The sequence below is a fragment of the Argiope bruennichi genome, chromosome 1 (genome assembly GCF_947563725.1).
Source record: "Argiope bruennichi chromosome 1, qqArgBrue1.1, whole genome shotgun sequence".
In the NCBI taxonomy this organism is placed as follows: Eukaryota; Metazoa; Arthropoda; class Arachnida; order Araneae; family Araneidae; genus Argiope; species Argiope bruennichi.
The window spans coordinates 130,068,167-130,087,394 of record NC_079151.1 but is presented as its reverse complement, the minus strand read 5'-3'; the positions used below and the strand labels follow the sequence as shown (position 1 = coordinate 130,087,394).

At 27.2% G+C, this 19,228-nt stretch overlaps 1 protein-coding gene across 1 annotated transcript in view; it reads left to right on the top strand.

Moving 5' to 3' along the window:
• The first annotated feature begins 13,581 nt into the window (after positions 1-13,581).
• Positions 13,582-19,228, top strand: part of LOC129969230 (uncharacterized) — a 34,336-nt gene continuing 28,689 nt past the window's right edge. Inside the window, exon 1 of the mRNA XM_056083694.1 lies at positions 13,582-13,743. The gene's annotated coding sequence lies outside the window, so the exon portion shown is untranslated. The remainder of the gene's footprint in view (positions 13,744-19,228) is intronic.

Genomic DNA, 19,228 nt, shown 5'->3' with positions numbered 1-19,228 from the left:
GATTAATTTAAGTCATCAAGCAGTTTAAACCGGTTTCAAACAATCACGAGATTTCACTATTGGTCTTTATCCCTCTCTACAAGGTGTCTGCTCGATCGATTTTGAGATGAAATAACAGCTATGATGTCATAGTTCTAAGTCAACTTTTTAAAAACACATCTGCTATCTGATAAAGCAGTACGCAATAATAAAGCAATGCTGGTAAAAGCAGGTCAACCTTTTAAAAACGCGTCTGCTTTCAAAGAAGCATACATAATAATAATGCAATACTGGTAAAAGCAAGTAAAAAACTATATGCTATTAAAAGATGATGATGAAAATTGCCATTTATGCTTTATTCATTGCCTACGCGATTTGGAGCTTCAAAACCCCCTAACCAAAACAACATCATAGTTCTCATATGATAATAAAATATTTTATGGAAACTAAAGTAACATCAAGGGAAAAGTAGTTTTTACTGGAGATATTAATTTTATGCTACAATATTTTCGGAATTCGTCAAAGAAAAATGCTGTAACTTTTCTTATTTTTTTAATTAATTAAAAATAAAAAAAACCTTTCGATATATTCATTTCTATCCTCCAAATTATGTTTGTGCCAGATTTTATGCTCAGGTCCAGTGATCTAGCCTGTAGAGCTCCAACACATAAACATACATTCTACTCACAGAGAAGGAGATCTCTTTCCCTGTGATTTTACTTTACTAATAGTAGAGATTAGGAATACAAATATGCAATTAGAAATAATTTGTAAACATAAATAGGATTTTTTTCGTTACTTATTATTGCCTTTTTGATTAGAATTAGAATTAGAATTTTTTTTTTTTAATTCTGTCTATTTGAAATGCGTTTAATTCTGAGTTTCACTCTGGTTACAGAAAAGATAATTAAAAACGTAAACAGAATTAAAATTTTACATAAAAATAAATTTTATTAGTAATTTAATTAATTTTGATGATAACGTTAGTATCTTTCAAGAAAGATTATTAAAATTAATCTTTCATTTATAATCTGATTATAGTTATTTTTTCACTTTTCAGACAATGAAATGCATAGAACATCTTCTCATACTCACATCTTGTAATCATTAGGATTATTGAATGGTTGAATGAGTATGAAAAGGTTAGCTTCGTTAAGGATCAAAGACACACAAAAAAGAATCTTTACAGATTTTCTTATAACAATACCAGTACACGTTATAAACGTAAAGAAAACATTTGAATGACTATGTTGATGTCAATCATAACATGGGAACAAAACAGAAAATTATGGCTTGAGAAATTATAAAATAAAAACAAATGAACACTGCTGTACCACAAAAAAACAATACACTATATTATTTATATTAAAAATAAGGCAATTTTTCTTTAAAAAAAGGAAATAATTTTTTTAAATTAGAAAAAAATAAGAAAAAACATAAAAATATTGTAAATAATATAAATATAAGACATTGCGATTTTCTATGAATTTATGCATATTTCACATTTTTAATTAAGTAAATGACTGGAATTGATCCAAACCTTTCACAGACCTTGTTTAAGACAAAGAATGAATAATTTTTGAGCAGAAATAATTAATATTCTATTAATTAGAAAGTAAGAAAAATCTTCTAATTTCCACAATAAGTCAAAAGCAAATTATTCCATAAAAATATTTTTATACTTTCTTAAAATTCAAAATTTTACCTTTTAAATAATGCCAATTTCATTTCAAAGTAATTTTTCTTTTAATTTTATTACTTTTCAAAATTTAATCAATAATTGAAAATGCGTAAAATATTTTAAAGTAAAAAGATTTATAAATATTCCATAGTTATGAAATCATTTTTTAATTGTTAAAGAATAAGAATACATAAGAAGAACTGTTGCCAGTACACATTAACAGAATTCTTGAAGAAACACTGAAAGAAATGTTTAAAAGTATATGATTAACAATTTCTAAAAAAAACAACTGTTGTTTTGGTTTGTTTTAATTTTTTATGATCAAAAATTTAGTTATTTAATTAATTATCTCAAAATGTTCATATACTTCAGTATTTTCAATAAATGTTAGAAGTTATGAAAAAAATATTTACTATTTTCGAGAAAATTAGCTATCGGCGGTATCAAAAAAATCGTTTGGTTCAATTGATATTCTCATATTTGCATTTTAATAAAAAAATCATTACAAGTTTCAAATGATAAAGTAATTTGTATAAAATATTTTATTATAACACGCACACACACACACGCACACACACATACACACACACACACATACACACACACACACACACATATATATATATATATATATATATATATATATATATATATATATTCTTAAGGTTTATATTCTAAAAGGTTTATTTCTCTTGTGAATCCAAGAGAAATCACTCATAATTGCCAATAAAACTTGACATCGAGATTTTGATGGATTTTGATATTTTAGATCTCTGAAAAAAATGGGATTGTGGGGGGGGGGAGATTATTTCTGTATGGATATATATTTGTCTGTTTGCCATAAATGCACAAACTTAAAAATGTGAGCTAAATAGACTAATTTGACATTTAAAAATGTGAAATAATATACCTTATGTTAAAATTTTATACTTTAATCAAATTTAGTGTTAGATCTGTAAACGGGAAGACACAATCTAGACTCATTTAATACACTATGAAACTACTAGAACTATATCTATCTAATATTCGTGCTGCCATTAGTGTCGAGAGGAAATACTAGATGAATTTTTAATTTTATGTATGAGCGTGAAAGTATGAATTTATTTATGCACCATTTATCCTGTAATTCAAAATGAATTTTTAAGTAATTATAAATATCAGGAAATAGATATCAAAACAATCAAACTGGTTTCTTTAAGTAAATTATATTTCAAATTTTTAAATGGCAAACGATAAAATTTAAACTCGAAAAAGACATATAAATTCCAAAAAACATGTTTTCAATTCAAAAAATAATGGTAGAAATCTGTGAATGAAAAGAAAAACAATTCTTGATATTTCTACAGGATATTTATTAATATCAAACGAGAACTTTTAGTTGAATAACATATGAGTAAAAACATTTCTGACTTTAAGTGCTAAGCTACATTCTTTTGTGGAAACAAGGAAAAAAGTCAAAGTAAGAACTCTCTCGATATTTATTTTATTTTTTAAAGCATTCTCTCACTACGTTTTTATTCAATAAGAATTACGCAATTTTTCTAAAGAGAAAAAGGTTGACGATATTTATGATCTAGCGATGGAAAAAACGTAGATCGAATTGGATTTTATTTTTCCAGTTTTTCTTTTCTTTTTTTTTTTTTTTTTTTTTTTCCCCAACATCAGCGTATCTAACGCCATCAAGTTTTTAGCATTAAATCATATTTCTAAAAAACATGCTGTAATTCCAAAATAATCAATTTACTTTAATTGTCATTTAAAAAAGTTCTTAAATATCAAATTAATTCGTAAAGCATTTAAATAATCAATTAATGTACGTTTGCAGCTGGTTTAATGAATCGTTTCAAACGATTCATTAAACCAGCTTCATCATGAATTAGATAAGTAAACTACGAGAATTCTTATTCGCCTCCCATTTGGAATTTTTAAAATTTTAGAATACACAAAGTGTTTATCAATAAATATTCCTACTTTGTAAATACTATATTAAAATAAAATGAAATGAAATAAAATACAGCCTTTTTATTCAGCGGAAATCAAAAATATTAATTGAATGAAATGGAAGTTGGATTTTAATGGCACAGCATCCAAATTTGGTCATGTTGCGCCAAAAAATTGTGTTAAATATTTAGGTATATGGCAAATAACAGTTTGGTAAATAACGTATGGTAAATAAGATATGGTGAATAACAGTTGAAAGTTTAAATTCAACGCAGTTAATATGAACACCACAGGAAATGCAAAGGATATCGAAGAAGTACATTAACTCTTTCCACAACATTTTTTTTTTTTTTTTTTTTGCATGCTCGATGTGAAATTTAAAAATAATATAGATATGGGTATGAAAAGATTTTTTTTCTGGGTTACAAAATAACTTTCTGTTCTACTGCTACCAACGAACTTAATACATGCATTATCTGCGGATTTTCAAAGCGTGACATCAGAGATGCTAAAAAAGTATGGGTAACTTGTCGTATCACCTTGATATCGTCGTATCTTTGGAGGGGGCTTACAATGAATGCTTATAACTGTGTTCAATTTAAACTTCCATCTATTTGTAATTTCCGATGAACAACAAGACTGCACTTTGTTTTATTTTCATTTAATGGCTCTGCGAAGTTTGGATATTCGTTTATAAACAGCCTATAATACGAAAACAAAATTCAAAACTAATAAATACAATTAGTAAAAAATAAAAAAAATAAAATTTGTCTATTCTTTTTAAAAATGAGCCATACGCGATGTCAGAAATTGACCAAGTCGTTCGTGTAATACTACAAAGTTTTCCATCTTGTCATAGAGTTCATTACATTTGGAAGTTGATAGTAATAATGATGTCGATGAGTTGTTAGACTCGCACAGCAATGAGCAGACAGTCGATGAACTTATAGGGATAGATAATCAAATATCTTGTCTAGAAATCTGCTTCGCAGACAGGATTCGACAAAAAAGTAAAATTCAATTTCAAGCTAGATAGAATGTAATCTTACAAATTTTGAAGACAATAGATTATTATTATCAAAACATTTTAGCTAAAGGGTAAGGAATAAAAAAACATATCAAGTTGCTACGAAGTAATTTTACGTGAAAGAAAAGTCGTTAGCTCATCAGACAATTCTATATTTTATGAAGCATGGACATCAAAATAATTCTGTTTATATGAAACTTAATCGAGTTTATCCACTTTTTTTTAATCGAATGTGTGAAAATTAAATTCTTTATTATATACTTTTGTTTCAAACAATTGTTCTCGTTGCTTTCCTGTAATTAATTAAAATTTTCCTATTGTAATAATAAAATCAAACTTACATACATAAATCCGATTTAGGCGCATTATTATCTTTCTTATTTGCTGCGTCATCTATTTAGCTATGTCATCTTGGCTATTAGATTGTAAAGAAGTAGGTCTTCTCATTGGATATTAGGTTAGAGGCAAAGGTGATTTATAAAGCTATAATAAGTGAAAAATTGTATGAAAAAAGATTGATTTGATAAAATTTTAGAAAATTTTATTTTAAATAAAAAAATATAATTAAAGTGAATTTGTTTTCCCTAATTGTTGCTATACGGTTAAAATACGGTTTGTAATTGAATGAAACAGTGTTCCGAATTCGAATGATAACCCTGTTCATTCCAATCTTTATCAACAAAAAGGCTATACTGGAAAAAAATAGATTTAAATCTTCTAAAAATATTCAGCTTCTAATGAATTTCTTTTTTAGTCCAATTTATCCGTAAACATATGGAATAGGATTGCTCTAATATGACCAACATCGGCGAATTAGCTTTAAGGAGTAATACTAAAAGAAATAGCAAAATATAATTTCTAAGAATAGCCTCTATTCCGAATTCACTCTTGAAATTTTTTTAAATTATTCCTTGTAATTGAATTTTTGTTATTTATTTACATAATTTTTGGATTTTATCTAGTATCTCCTTGCCTTAGTCTGAGTCTTTGATCTCGTATTCACTTTATTAAAGTATTCTAAGTTCAGTTGAGTAAATCTGGATACATTAATTTAATTAATATAAAATATTCAAAATTTCTAAATAACTTATCACATAGGTGAATAGATAAACTGGGTCATATCAAAGTTGAGTTTTGTTCAATATCACATTTGATTCATTGGCAGATTTGAATATCAGAATTTTTGCAGGAAATTTAAAATCTGGAGTTGGTAATTTTCTGATTTATGGTATTATCTCTATCTCTACTAATAATAAAGATGAATATGCACGTTGGGGCTCTAAAAGATCAGATTTGGCATGCATATTCTTCGGAAGAGGAAGAAAATGTACATTTTGCAGAGATTTATTTTTAAAATTTCCAAATTAATTAAATTTAATTAATAATGAATTATTTAAAATTAAGCGAAATTTTAGCATTTTTTTCCGAAAATATTACAGTACAAAGATAACTTTTACACCATTCTAAGATTTTTTTAAAAAAATTATCATTTTAATTATACCAATTTTGCCAAATTTTTTTTCTATCTTTAATTAATTTTAAAAAGACTTAGCTTATTTTACAACAACACATTTCATTCTTGATGTAAAACTCAAATCGTTTTCATCGTTGCTACTAATATTTAATTCTGTTTTTTCCATTGTTCATCATTAAATATGAATATTCAAGCTTAGTTTTCCATGTTGAGTAGGTTTCGATATAAAACAGACATTTAATACAATTTTTGATATCTTCTTGTATTTACAATTAAGGTTTCACTTCAGAATCAAATTATGGTGAAATTTTTTGTAATGTGTGATAGTTTTTAAACACTGAAGCTCTTTATGGTATAATTGAATGCGTAGAAAAATCCAGGAAATGCATAACAGTATGAACAATACAGTGTAAGTCTTCTAAAATAGTATATTTTATCAAAAATTTTAATTTAATATATATTTTTCTGAGTAAGCTATAAAGAATAAACTATACAAAATATATAATTAAAATTTTTAGTGATCATTATTAATATTTTATCAACAATTGAACAATAGTGAACAAAGTCGGCTAGTTCTAAAATTAAAGAAATCCTTTAATTCTTAACTGTCTTGTTTGATTCTTTGAAATACTTTTAAGGGAACCGTTTTGTAGTGAAATAAGTAAAAAGGCTTATGGATTCCTGTAAAAAAAAAAAAAAAAATATTTTTAAAAGCCTTTTGAAATAAGCAAAGATTGTAACATTTTAATTCGTTAAGAATCGAATTCTTATCAAATAAAAACCATTTTGATATAAAAATGGGAAATTTTGAAATTTTTCACATGAAAATTTTTTTTTTCCTTCTCTTTGAAATGTGTTTCCAGACATGTTCTGAACAAACTTTGCACTAAAGAAAGCAAAATTATTTGCTTGAAAATCTTTCGTCTCGAACCATTCGAAAACCTCGCAACTTCCTTTCGTGAATAGTTCAAAGTATTTACAAAACAAAATCGATTGCTTTATTTATGAATCCTGAATATTGTATCTGTGCTTATAAAAGGAAGAATATGCGTGCACGCGTGTGTGTGTGAGAGGTGAAAAGTCCCATCTTGAGGCGAATTTTGAAATTGTAATTAATTAAAAAAATATTTGACGTTTGTCCGCCATGATTTCCGAAAATATCAAGGAAAAATTCGTTTTTTACACATTTCAAAACTTTTTAGGATTGTCTTTTAATGACACCAGCTTCATTGCCGTGAATTTTTTTCAGAATTACATCAATTTTTTATGATTTTGAACAATAGATTTCATTGTTGCAATAACTTTCAAACCATTTTTATTGTTCAGTCAAGTATTTATGTAGGAAGGTGTCAGGGGTAAAGTGAAATTTGAAAAAGAATACTAATAACCGAATTAAACAAACAATTAATTTATTAAGATTAAATAGAATTAAACATTTCAATAATTACAATATTAGACTATTTACTGAAAGAGGATAAGCCATTTTAAATAAGGAGCATGGTTCACCCATGAGATGGAGATGCCAAACATGGTCAAGGCCTAAAGAGGGTTTGCTTCCGTTTTTCCTTTTAAACCAGAGCTTCAGCTTCAGACCTCACACGTTAATTACCGGCGGGAGATTCGAGTGCTATTCTCTCAGAAGCCTTTTAATAGCCCTGACATCATATGCGCGCGAACTTCTCTCATTGGATGTTAAAATTCAGCTAGATCTGATTTGATATGATTGGCATCGCCATTTCTTACAATCGAAATAAATTAAATACTTTAATTAATTATTATCCTTGAAACAAGTTTACATTTCTTAATATTACTTACTACATTTATTCGAGTGACTTTATACCACTGTTGAAAGCTAAGGCTAAAGAAATTCTTCTAATTATGTGACCAAATTGCATAAGAAATACGAAAGTGAGATTATATTACCGTGAAAGATAACATTCTATTTGAAATAAACTACCCAAGCATTTATAAATTTTTAATGGCTTTATGATTTAATGGGACTTGACTTTATAAAAGTTCTTCTTTGTTGAGAGAATCATGATTATCAAGTTAGGTTTAAGTGATTTATTTGAAATGAAACGAAGCCAAAAATCCCGGCAGATCAACTGATATCCAAAGACTGCTAGTCAAAGATAAAATCGATTATTTACATTTCCTCTCAGTTATCTTTCTGTATCATTTCAAGTAAGAAATGAAAAATATCTATAATGTGAGTAAAACTAGATTGAGTGAGTAGTAGAAGAAGAAAAATGCTAAGGATTTAATGAACGACAGCAGTCAGCAAATAATATCTGTTAACATATTTATTTCAAAATAAATACATTTCAAAAAAATATATAAACAGTCGTTAATGTTTTCAAATGCAGCGCATTTCATTATTTTGCAATTCATTACTTTTTCCCTTTTTAAGTAACGTTTTAAAAGCATTATATCTTGTTATTTTGCCATCAATGATTTAGAATATAAAGGAATTCATTCTCTGTCAAAACTTATAAATTTTGGAATGGTTGAAAAGTTCCGATTTCGAAATCAGCTTCAATTACTCCTCGCTAGACAACAATAAAGACATGACAATAACAATAAGGAAATAAATGGTTGTTTTTAGTGACGAAAGCAACAACAAATTAAACGTGAAAATAAAGACAATGACACAAAGTATCAATTAAAGAAGAAAAGAAAACAGAAGCGAGGAGCATCTGCATCATGTGAATGTTTAAACCCTATCAATGACATAATCTCTTCTGCTGAACAGACGTATTTCAATGTTTAGGGAACAGCTGGATGGGTTTAGAGAAGAAAGCATAGACTTTATCAATAGTAGCTGTTAAATCGCCTGCAGTATTCTTCAAATAATATCACTCACTGCACTGCGGTAGGCCTATTTCTCTTCGGGATCAAAGTAGATCCTGTTCCCTGCTGTGGTGTCTATCTGAAACGCATTCTTCTCGTTTCTGTGGTTAAAGGAAAGGATGACTTCTCATTCCCAAGCGAAAAACAAAAAATTATTCAGTCACTGGAAATTTTCAAAAAAAAAAGAATCGTTTCACTTTGTGATGTATTAAAAATTAGCATAAATTAAAAATAAAAGCATCAAATTAGTAAACGCAAATTTCATTTGGCATGAACCCACAATAATAAGAACCACGAAAATTATGATGTTATTAAACTAAAAATCTTTACTAGATTGTGACAGAGATAAAATATTCTGAAAGAATCTGGCTATTTAGAAGATTTTTTTAAAATTTAATTCGAACGCTTTAATTAAACGTAACCACTACAACCACTATTGCTACGGCAGTAGAAGTTCCTTTATATCATAAATTTTACTGACGTCAAGAATTAATCTCTTCTCTTAGGTGTCAGTGTTTTTTTATCTGAAAACACCACATAATATTCCCCGCCTTTCACCAAAGATCTCCTCCTTTCCGTTGGAATGAGACTCGTTAAATTGAATAATTTTTACCCATTCATCAATACCATTTAAAAATATGTAAAAATGAAACGAGATATCGCATTGAGGCAGTCATCAAACTAACGGTTATTGGTTGGTGCGTGAAGATTAAAAGAATGTATGCTAAGAAATAAAAATGAAAGTGAAAATGTTACCTGACTGTTAATGTCTAAAGAAAGCATTGTTTTATAATTTTAACAGTGACAAAAATGCACGAGTCAAGAATTTGGCAAACTAATAAAATTTAATTGAATTTAATTATAACTACAGATAGAATTATTATATATTTAATATGAATGTTGAAATATTTATTAAAATGAAAGAAAATTGTACGGTAATCTATTTGGTTTCATTCAACAACAACTGACTGCTCCTTAAAATATATAAATCATTGCAAGGCGATAATTTTTTCAAAGATTATTAGCGAAAAATGGAGCAAAAAATGCCGAGGTTTGATTTGAGTTTTGTTGATTAATTAAATATCTTACCAATGAATTAATTTGGAAGTTGAAAATATCACATGTGACTTCGAAATGATTATCCAAATTTCATATCGCCATGATGCTCATATTTTAGGTGAAATTCTTGTAGCATACGAACATGCATGTTTTTTTTTTTGTTATATATTATAGATGTATTGATTGTTCACGAAATGAACTGAAACACTTCCAATAAGAATTTTTTTATTACAAAAAGTATTCAATTTCTAATAAGACAATTCATAGGATCTACCTTAAATTAAAATTCATGTGCATATATTTTTCAAATAAATTATCACCATTCCAAGTTCTGGTCAATAAAAGTCTAAAAACTTTAATTTATATATCTAAAGTAATGAGAAAGGAAGAACCAACCCAAAAAGATCTTTTACAGTTTTTATTTCTTACTAATTACTATACCCGGTGTGGCTCGAGATTAAAATCCTTTCATGCATAATATTTTCAATGCAAAAATTACTTTCGCATAAAATCCTTTTATTGACTAAAATCTTTATCGACTGCTTTTAATTAAAGTTAGAATGATCCAAACGATTTTTAAGACCCATGGACAACTAACTGTCCCTATAAATAATAAATATTTTTTATATTAGCACAAGTTTTGTTCAAAATTGCGGAACTAAACAAGTGTCTTCATTTGAATGATTGATTTAAGCTTAGTTTTAAAACTTCAATGTTTCACTACTTTCAGACTAATAAAAACGTGTTGTTCAAAAGACGTATTAAAATAAAAGATAAATTTTGAAAAATGGTGGTAGAGTTCTTCAAAGTGAAAAAAAGACATTTTTTTTAAAAAATTATAATTAAGTGAATATTTAATAAATTTTTGTACTTAGTATTCTTTCTTATGTCTTATATAATAAGTGTACAAACTTTGATTCATTCGGACCAGTTGATTAGGAAGAGACACGGGATATACGTACACAGGTCATAATGGCTTCTATTTATATTAAGATGAAAGCTCACGACACGAAGGTCATGAGCTATCTCATCAATATTTGAACAGACCTCTCTTTGATTTTTGACCAATATCTTAAAAATACTACTTTATAATGCATTCTGTATGGGAAAAACCACCAGACCAATTATAGTACGGATTTAGCTCATTTATATTTCATATGAAAATAGTGCCCCCCTTGAAACGTGATCATCTCTTGCTATCTCTCTTTCTCTCTGTCTGTCTTTTTGAGCGGCATCACAAATTAAAACTTTGACTTTTTCTTCAGTAATTGGATCGATTTCGCCAATTAATTCTCTTACTTTGCAAGCGTAGCTAATCAATTAAATTGTTCAATACTCATTCTGAAAACATTATTTAAAGTAAATGTTCTTTTATTTTGATGAAATGCATTTCATAAAAGTTGATCGAAGTGATTAAAATAATGTTATTAATATAGTGGATGAACATCAGGTGTAACATAACTAATAAAATTAAGTAAAAAAAATTATTTTTCTAATGATTTTTGATATTTTTTAAAAATATTTTTGGAAAATGGTCAAAAGTATGAAAACAAATGTATTTTCAAGATTCATAAAATATGTACTTACACTTCGCATGTATTATCTCAAAAAAAAAAAAAAATGCAATAAGGATAAAATTTATGATTTTTTTTTTTTAATTCTGCATGATTCTTGCCATTTTGAATCTGACATATTTTTAAAAAAGAAAATTATTTTTATTTGACGCAGAATTAGATTTAAGATCTTTTTTTTTTTTTTTGTTATTTAAAATTTCGCTACAAATTTTATACAAATTCAAAATTTAATAATATTGTTAAGTTATCAAATATAATTGGCATTCACTTATAATAATTGATAAATAAACATTTTAAATTTAAATAATTAATTTAAAAAATTCAATTTCATATTAATCAAAATAAATTTCATGAGTGATAATATAGAAGAGAATTCTTCATTCTCGATTAATATTCAAATTAATTTTGTTCAATTCACGTTTGTACCAGTAGCAGGATATTCATTTTTACTTTCTAAGTGAAATACAGAAAGAGAAAAGACTAACATCTAAAAATTAGAGTTCGAATTTGGTGAAATCCGCTGTTTTAACAAGATTATTGGCAGACATATAATTTGCAAATTGTCACGATGCAATAATTATTAAAAACGTTCTACAGTGTAGACAATGAAATCTAGTGCGACCGATTTTGAAATGAAATTACTATTAATATGTAAATGCTCTCTGAAATTTAAAAAAAAATTAATAAGATTTAAATTTAAGCTTAAAAATAATTTTAATAAGAATCAATTAAAAATTTTAAGTTTTTCTCAAAAACTTCGGAACATATTATTGCAGAAAAGTCATTTTTACAACACTTTAAAATTCAGAAAAATAGTAATAATCTTTACTTTATAATAACAAAGATTAATGTGCGTTTGAATGTGTATTCGCGCTTTACAGGCTACACCGTTTGATCTACAGCTACAAAACTTCGCAAGCCTATCAAGATGTAATAAAGGTAACTTTAACTGTCTTAACCTGCGGCCCTAGCTATTTTTTAGTTTCGATTCCAGCGTTACTCCCGAAAACGTGTATCCCCCCCCTTTTCTATACCGTTAAAATCTGCGAACTTGCTTTTCCGTTTTTTCTTTGCTTCCTTAACATTCTTGGAGCTGAAGCTGCTCCTTATTTCTGTTCAATGGTCATGGGTCGGACTTGTTGAAATAATATCGAAAATCGAATTTGAATTTCCTTTGAAACAATTAAATTATCAGTAAACAAAATTAAGACTATTTTTGAACAACTGCAGATTTTATGCCAGAAATATGCAACTTTTTAAATAAAAAAGTGTCTTCGTCTGAAAACAACAGCATTACAAAATATTACTGTGACAATCCATTGGCGAAAAAGGTAATTTTTTGATATTTTTCGTAAAATTTTTATTAATGTTAATTAAACTCAATCAGTGTTCACTCGCCCAAAGAATTTTTTTTAACGAAATTTATAAACCCCATCATTCAGTAAAAATATTCAAGAAAATCAAGGTCAGATAACTAATTTTTTCATTTATTAAAAATCAGCATAATATAAAATTCCCTAAATCTAATAAATTTTGCACGATTGAGTTTTCATTTATTTAAATTTTCATTATAAAATTTAAAAGAATAAATTTCATTTCCTAATTTATTATATAACTGCATATAATAAAATAAAGCTTTCACATTATTTAATAACTAAAAAAATAATGCCTACTGCGGTGTAATTGACAAAAAAAAATCTTTTCTTTTTTTCTGGCTCAATTACCCAATAAAAGAAATTAAAATCTCAAATCTCAAATTTTCGAAGATACCACAAAGTAAAATAATTCACTTATTATACGCTTTCTTATTATACTTTTGAAATGAATCCACGTGCAATTCGAAACCAAAAGGCGGCCCTGTGAATGAAAAGCCGCTCACAAACCGTTATTACGACCACAAACGCGGGCGAGACAAAGCATCACTTGTTGCATTCTTGGCTGTTGTTTGGCGACCATCACTCATCTTTTTCTGGCAACCCGCGGCACTCGCAAGGAGGTAAACCAGTTCCACATGAGCGAACAACTTACAAGCAAGAATACCACATGTATTCTGTCGTAGCTCAGGCACGTCAAAAAAGCAGCCTTTTTTCCTCCTCGCGCGATATTACAGTGGCCTCTCCGCTCCACGCTGACCTCTTATCTTTCTCACGGAAATAAGGTAAGCTATGTCATTCCGATCCCCAACCACCAAACGATTATTTTTTCATTGTCTTTTGGAGTTCGAAAGAATTCAGTTTGTTTAAGATACGACACTCGTTCGAGTGACAGCCCACAAGTGGTTGGTTGACCTGCTTTTAAGTATAGACACTCGTTTCTTCCGGGCTGGGCTAGGTTTTTTTTTTATCTCCAAAATGACGTCTTGGATAAATTAATTCGCATTTAAATAGAATTTTTTTAGTCGCTTTGATTTGTAAGTAAACATTGCTTGTACTATGGATTATTTTGCTTAAAGCTTCAAAATTTAAATTTGATTGTATTTCTATGATTGCGTGTTTGAAATTATTATAGAAATCTGGGTTTTTTTTAAAAATGTTTATTAGTAACTTATGTAATTTTATGTTCACAAGTTTGAAATTCTGCTTCTATTAAATTAAATAAAGCTAAGACATTACATTGAAAATCAAATTATTTATTCATTTAGTATTCTGAATGGGAATATTGGTAGTAATTATAATTCTTTAAATGTTGAAAATATAAATCAATTCTATATTATCAGGTAACAGGTGTGTGCATTAAAAGCATTGTCCACATTGAAAAATTTTATTACAAATTTAGAAATATTTATGTATAGATTTAAAATTAAGTTTTTTTTCTGTATTTTTTGTTGAAATGGATCATTTGTTTTAAATGAAACATTACACATTTATTCTGATATAATATGGATTCATCTGATTCTAAATTATTATAAAAGCTATTTTTCACTCTCTATTATTGATGTTATAATGTAGAATATTGTATGATGTAATTTGTCTTTAAAAAAATAAGTTGTTGGAATTTGAGTAAAAATGATTGTAATGAAGATTGTTAAAAAAAACAAAAACAAAAAACGATTAAATCAGTTATGTGATCTTTTATGGAAAAAATGGTTCAGAATATCTATCAGTGGTTCAGAATAATTAAAATAAAATTTTTGATTTTAGTTTATAATTATATTTAGATTTAAAGAAATTAAGAATAAATTATTGAAAAACATTGTGAATACATTTTTAAAGACCATAAAGAACTGTTGGGATGTCATTTGTTGATAAACAGTTCTTTTAAATTTTTTTCGAATGTTTAAAGTTTTAAAAATATTCTATAACATGAAATAAACAAGATTCAGTTTTGAAAACTCTGGATGAAAAAATAAATTAAATCCTGATAAAATCAAATACATCAATTTAGTTCGTCTGAAAGTTAATTTAAGGTAGAATTCCGAATCATAACTGAAAGATAAAATAAAAATTTAATAATAATTTAATCTCATATTTTCTCCAAAAGTAACAATAAAAATTATTGTATAACATATGGTAACGTCAATATTTTTTTATTGCGATGGATTTCGTAGATGATGCAACTTCTAACCAACTGGCATAAATTAAGCATTTGAGTAAACACTCCCAACCTATAGCCTTCAGAGTATTTGCCAGATGCTTCAAATTTATATTATCTTTTCTTATTATTTTTTTATAGTTCTGTCAGTGATAAAGGCTGTAACATTTGAAATTCAATGAAAATAAAAAGCCGAATATTATTCGTTCAAAAAGAATAACCATGATTTCACTTTTCTGAAGTAATCAAGCCTCTACACTATAATAAAACATTCAGTTTAATTGATAGTGTTATTTCTTTCGGCACATAAAAGTAAAACTATAAATAATGTTAGGAAAAAATTTCTTACAAGCTTAATGTACTGTATTTTAAACTGAATTTTTTCTCTAAATTTTAAATAACAAAATACATTAAAGCAATTTCAGCTTTATTTCGTTCGACTAAAAATTGACTTCTTAGTTATTAATTTACCAATACCTCAGCTATTATAATTTATTATAATATCTGTCGTATTTGAAAACTGAAAAAATGTTGAAAAGGTATTATAATAATACTTTTTCATTATTACTGACTTTATAAACGAATCTGTATTTATTTTTGGGAGTATTATAAAATTAAATCTGTTCTGTATTTTTAGTTTAATAATTTTTTTCCCGAAATTTATTTTCTTCTTTTTTTAAAAAAACTTTTTAACTACCAACGCATATATCTTCTGAGGATAAGTTTAAAAATAACACACAATTCAGAAAAGAGACTAGTTTTATTTACCAATTTATGTTGCAACTCAATTATTATCAGCGATTTTAAATGTCATTTTTATAAAAATTTGATAATTTATTTTGGCATCTGTTCCAATTAATTCGGACTATCCAAACCACAGAGCATATTGAATTTTTATTTGTGGAATCGTTTTGAATTTTTTTTTTTATTGAATACAATTCTATTATCTATATCTAAGATTCCATTGCAGCATTATAATGAAATAATACAGACTGAGTATTTAAAAATATGAAATTCAACAAGAAAATTTGATTGATAATTTGAAATTTATACCAATTACGTTATTTCATAATATGTTTCAATAGGAAATTCTCTGAAATTATACCCATCCGATTAATAGTGAAATTATTTATAATTTAACTACTGATATTCTGGTAAAAATGTGGTATAATTTATTTTTAATTCATATGATTTAAATGCATCCTAAAATTAAATTGTTTTTACCTTTAATATTAAATTGTTTTTACCTTTAATATTACATGTTGTTCCTGAAAACAAATTCAGAATAATCTTCGAAATGATGCATTTTTAATAAGCATCAAAAGTAATAAGCGTTGAATCATAGATTAAGTGAATAAAAATGAATTTTTTTGGTTATAATATTCATATTAAATTCCAAATTACTTTAACCTGGAGCATATGTCGATCATTTTAACAAATATTATATTCCATTATATTCTAGTTATATTCTATTGTGGAAATCATTTTCTTTAATATAATGTGCATTATCTGGTATACTGTCTGCATGATGCGACATATATAATGAAAAATTCTTTTAAAACATTCTATACGGCGAATCGTTGAATCAAGAGCTTAACATATTTGGGATTATGGGACATCTTGGATAGTAGTAACTGAAAAAAAAAGGGTTTTCAAAATTTTGGTTAGATTTTTTAATTGATATTAAACACTAATCGAACATTTAACGTTTTTATTTTTTTCTGGATAACCATATAAATATATTATTATACAAAAAATAATTAAAATTTTTAAAAAGATTTTTACCATTATTATTTCTTTACGGTTTCTTTTTCTATTATTATTAATTTTAATTTGCAACAATACTTTTTATTGTATTTTAATTGCCGATTTACATTTTCGTAACGAAGATAATAAATACATTTTTATGTGCATGCGCACGTTATCGTCACTATATATTTAAGAATAAATTTTGAAAATAAAATGAAGGTTGACGAATCAAGCCTGAAATATTATATTTCATTGTTTCAAACAAAAAGTTCTTTTTTTCTTATTGAATTCAGCAAATAGAACGTGACGATGCAATTGATTCCCCTCCCCTTTATTTCCAGCCATACAGACATAAATAGATCTTTTTTTAGATCATACATAAAAAGGAATGGAAGCATGAAATAATTGCATCATCATCATCCAGTTGCAACCACAATGCGCAAAGTAAAATAACTGTACGAATGGCGTGTCTGTTAATAAAGCCAGTCCTGACCTCCTCTTTGCTTATTGTTCCAGACAAGGGATTAAGGCCAAAACATGGAATTATCTGCTCGATTGGCAGAATATTCCTTTATCTGCCGTAGAGATTCGCGAGTCTGATAACCTTTTCTCTCCTCCTCATGGTTTGATACGTCTGATACTCGCTATAAATAATGTAATTCAAAACACGTCACTAGTGGAGCTTTCCGTTTAATCAAATGATTAGTAAGCTATATCGGACGTCAGTGCATAAATTTGAAGCCTTAATGAATCTCAAGTTAAAATTTATTTTCTTGTTTTAATTAATTTTTATATGACAAAATGTTTTCTGCATTTTTTCGTATTTATATTAATTTTAATCAAAGTAATGGTAGCAGATGTGCAATTGTTATTGCTAACCAGTGAACATTTTATGATATATTTTGCGTTAAGTTTTGTAGTATGCTGAAGAGAATGGAGGTCCATTTTGAGCCTCTTTAATTTAATTGGATGTAAGATTTAATATTAATCAACAATTTAATTATCAAAATCGCAATCTTATTTCATTTATCCATTGTTATATACATGACGACGGATACAATCTGTTCTTTAATCAATTGGATAAAAAAATCTGACTAAGTTATTTATTTTTAATGAAAAGAACATGCATTAGATTTCATATATCTGGCACTTTGCGATATTGTGTGATCTCGTTCGCATCACTCGACATAGTACCAGGGGATTATCAATCCGTTCATGATATTTCAAGAAATTTAATCTATAATTCTGGTAATAAAAATATATAATGAATTTCATTCATCTAGTTCAATGTGGGTTTTAGTTTTTGTATTCAATTTCGCTGTGACAGACTGACAAGCAGACTTTTCATTATGCATTTCAAAATTGAAGCATCATTCATTTTCATTAATGCAGTGATAAAAATTGTGATCGAAATGTATGTTTTTGGTATGAAGACCATGTACAAAATTTCATTTATCTAGTTTAAAATGCTTTCAAGTTTCGTGTTCATAAAGATTCAGTCATAATTCCAAAAATGTTTTTATTCTAAAAATGTTGAACACATAAAAATTCTTCAAAATGTATTGAATCAGGGGAATCTTAAACTGTTCGCCATTTCTCCTTGCATGCTTCCTAGAAGATGAACAAAATATTAATTTGCCTTAATTTTACTTAGCATGGACACGAGCATATTTTACTCCGCTGAATGTCAATATGCATTTGTTTCAGATACACGGCAGATCTTTCGGTAGCATCAGGATTCGAGCTCAAAGTAGTCTTAACATCATGGACATCGACGATAAAATATTGAATAAATAGTGAATTATGACTAAAATGCAGATCATTATGTTTTGAACTTCATAATTCATATATTGCATTTTACATATTGTGTTAGATTGTTGCAACTACCATGTTCCGTACTCTTTCAACCCGTTTCTTAATGTTTTAGATTATATGCATGCCCTTTATGCATTTGTAATAATATAAAGCTTTCTTGTCAAAAAATATTTAAAACATGCCTATAAGCCCTGGGTTTCTAGACCTGGTAAACATCGAGTCTAAAAACCCAGAACATGTGGATATGAAAGGTGTTAAATAACAAAAATGAAAGCATATCACCTTTCTTAATAGGATATGCTTGATGGGAGAAAAAATATGAAAAACAGAACAAGGATTTTTTCCGATGCATTAGCGCTATTTGAATCCTACGCCTTTCATGTTCCTTTTGTTCAATCAACATCTGTACGAACTGAAAAATAAAAATGAAAAAAGAGCATGCGTTATCAAAAACTGTTAAAAAAATAAAATAGTTTTAAAAAAATAGCGTTCTTGTGTCTCGCCTACATAATATCGAGTGTCTGGAGAATTTCTTTTGCAACAGGTGT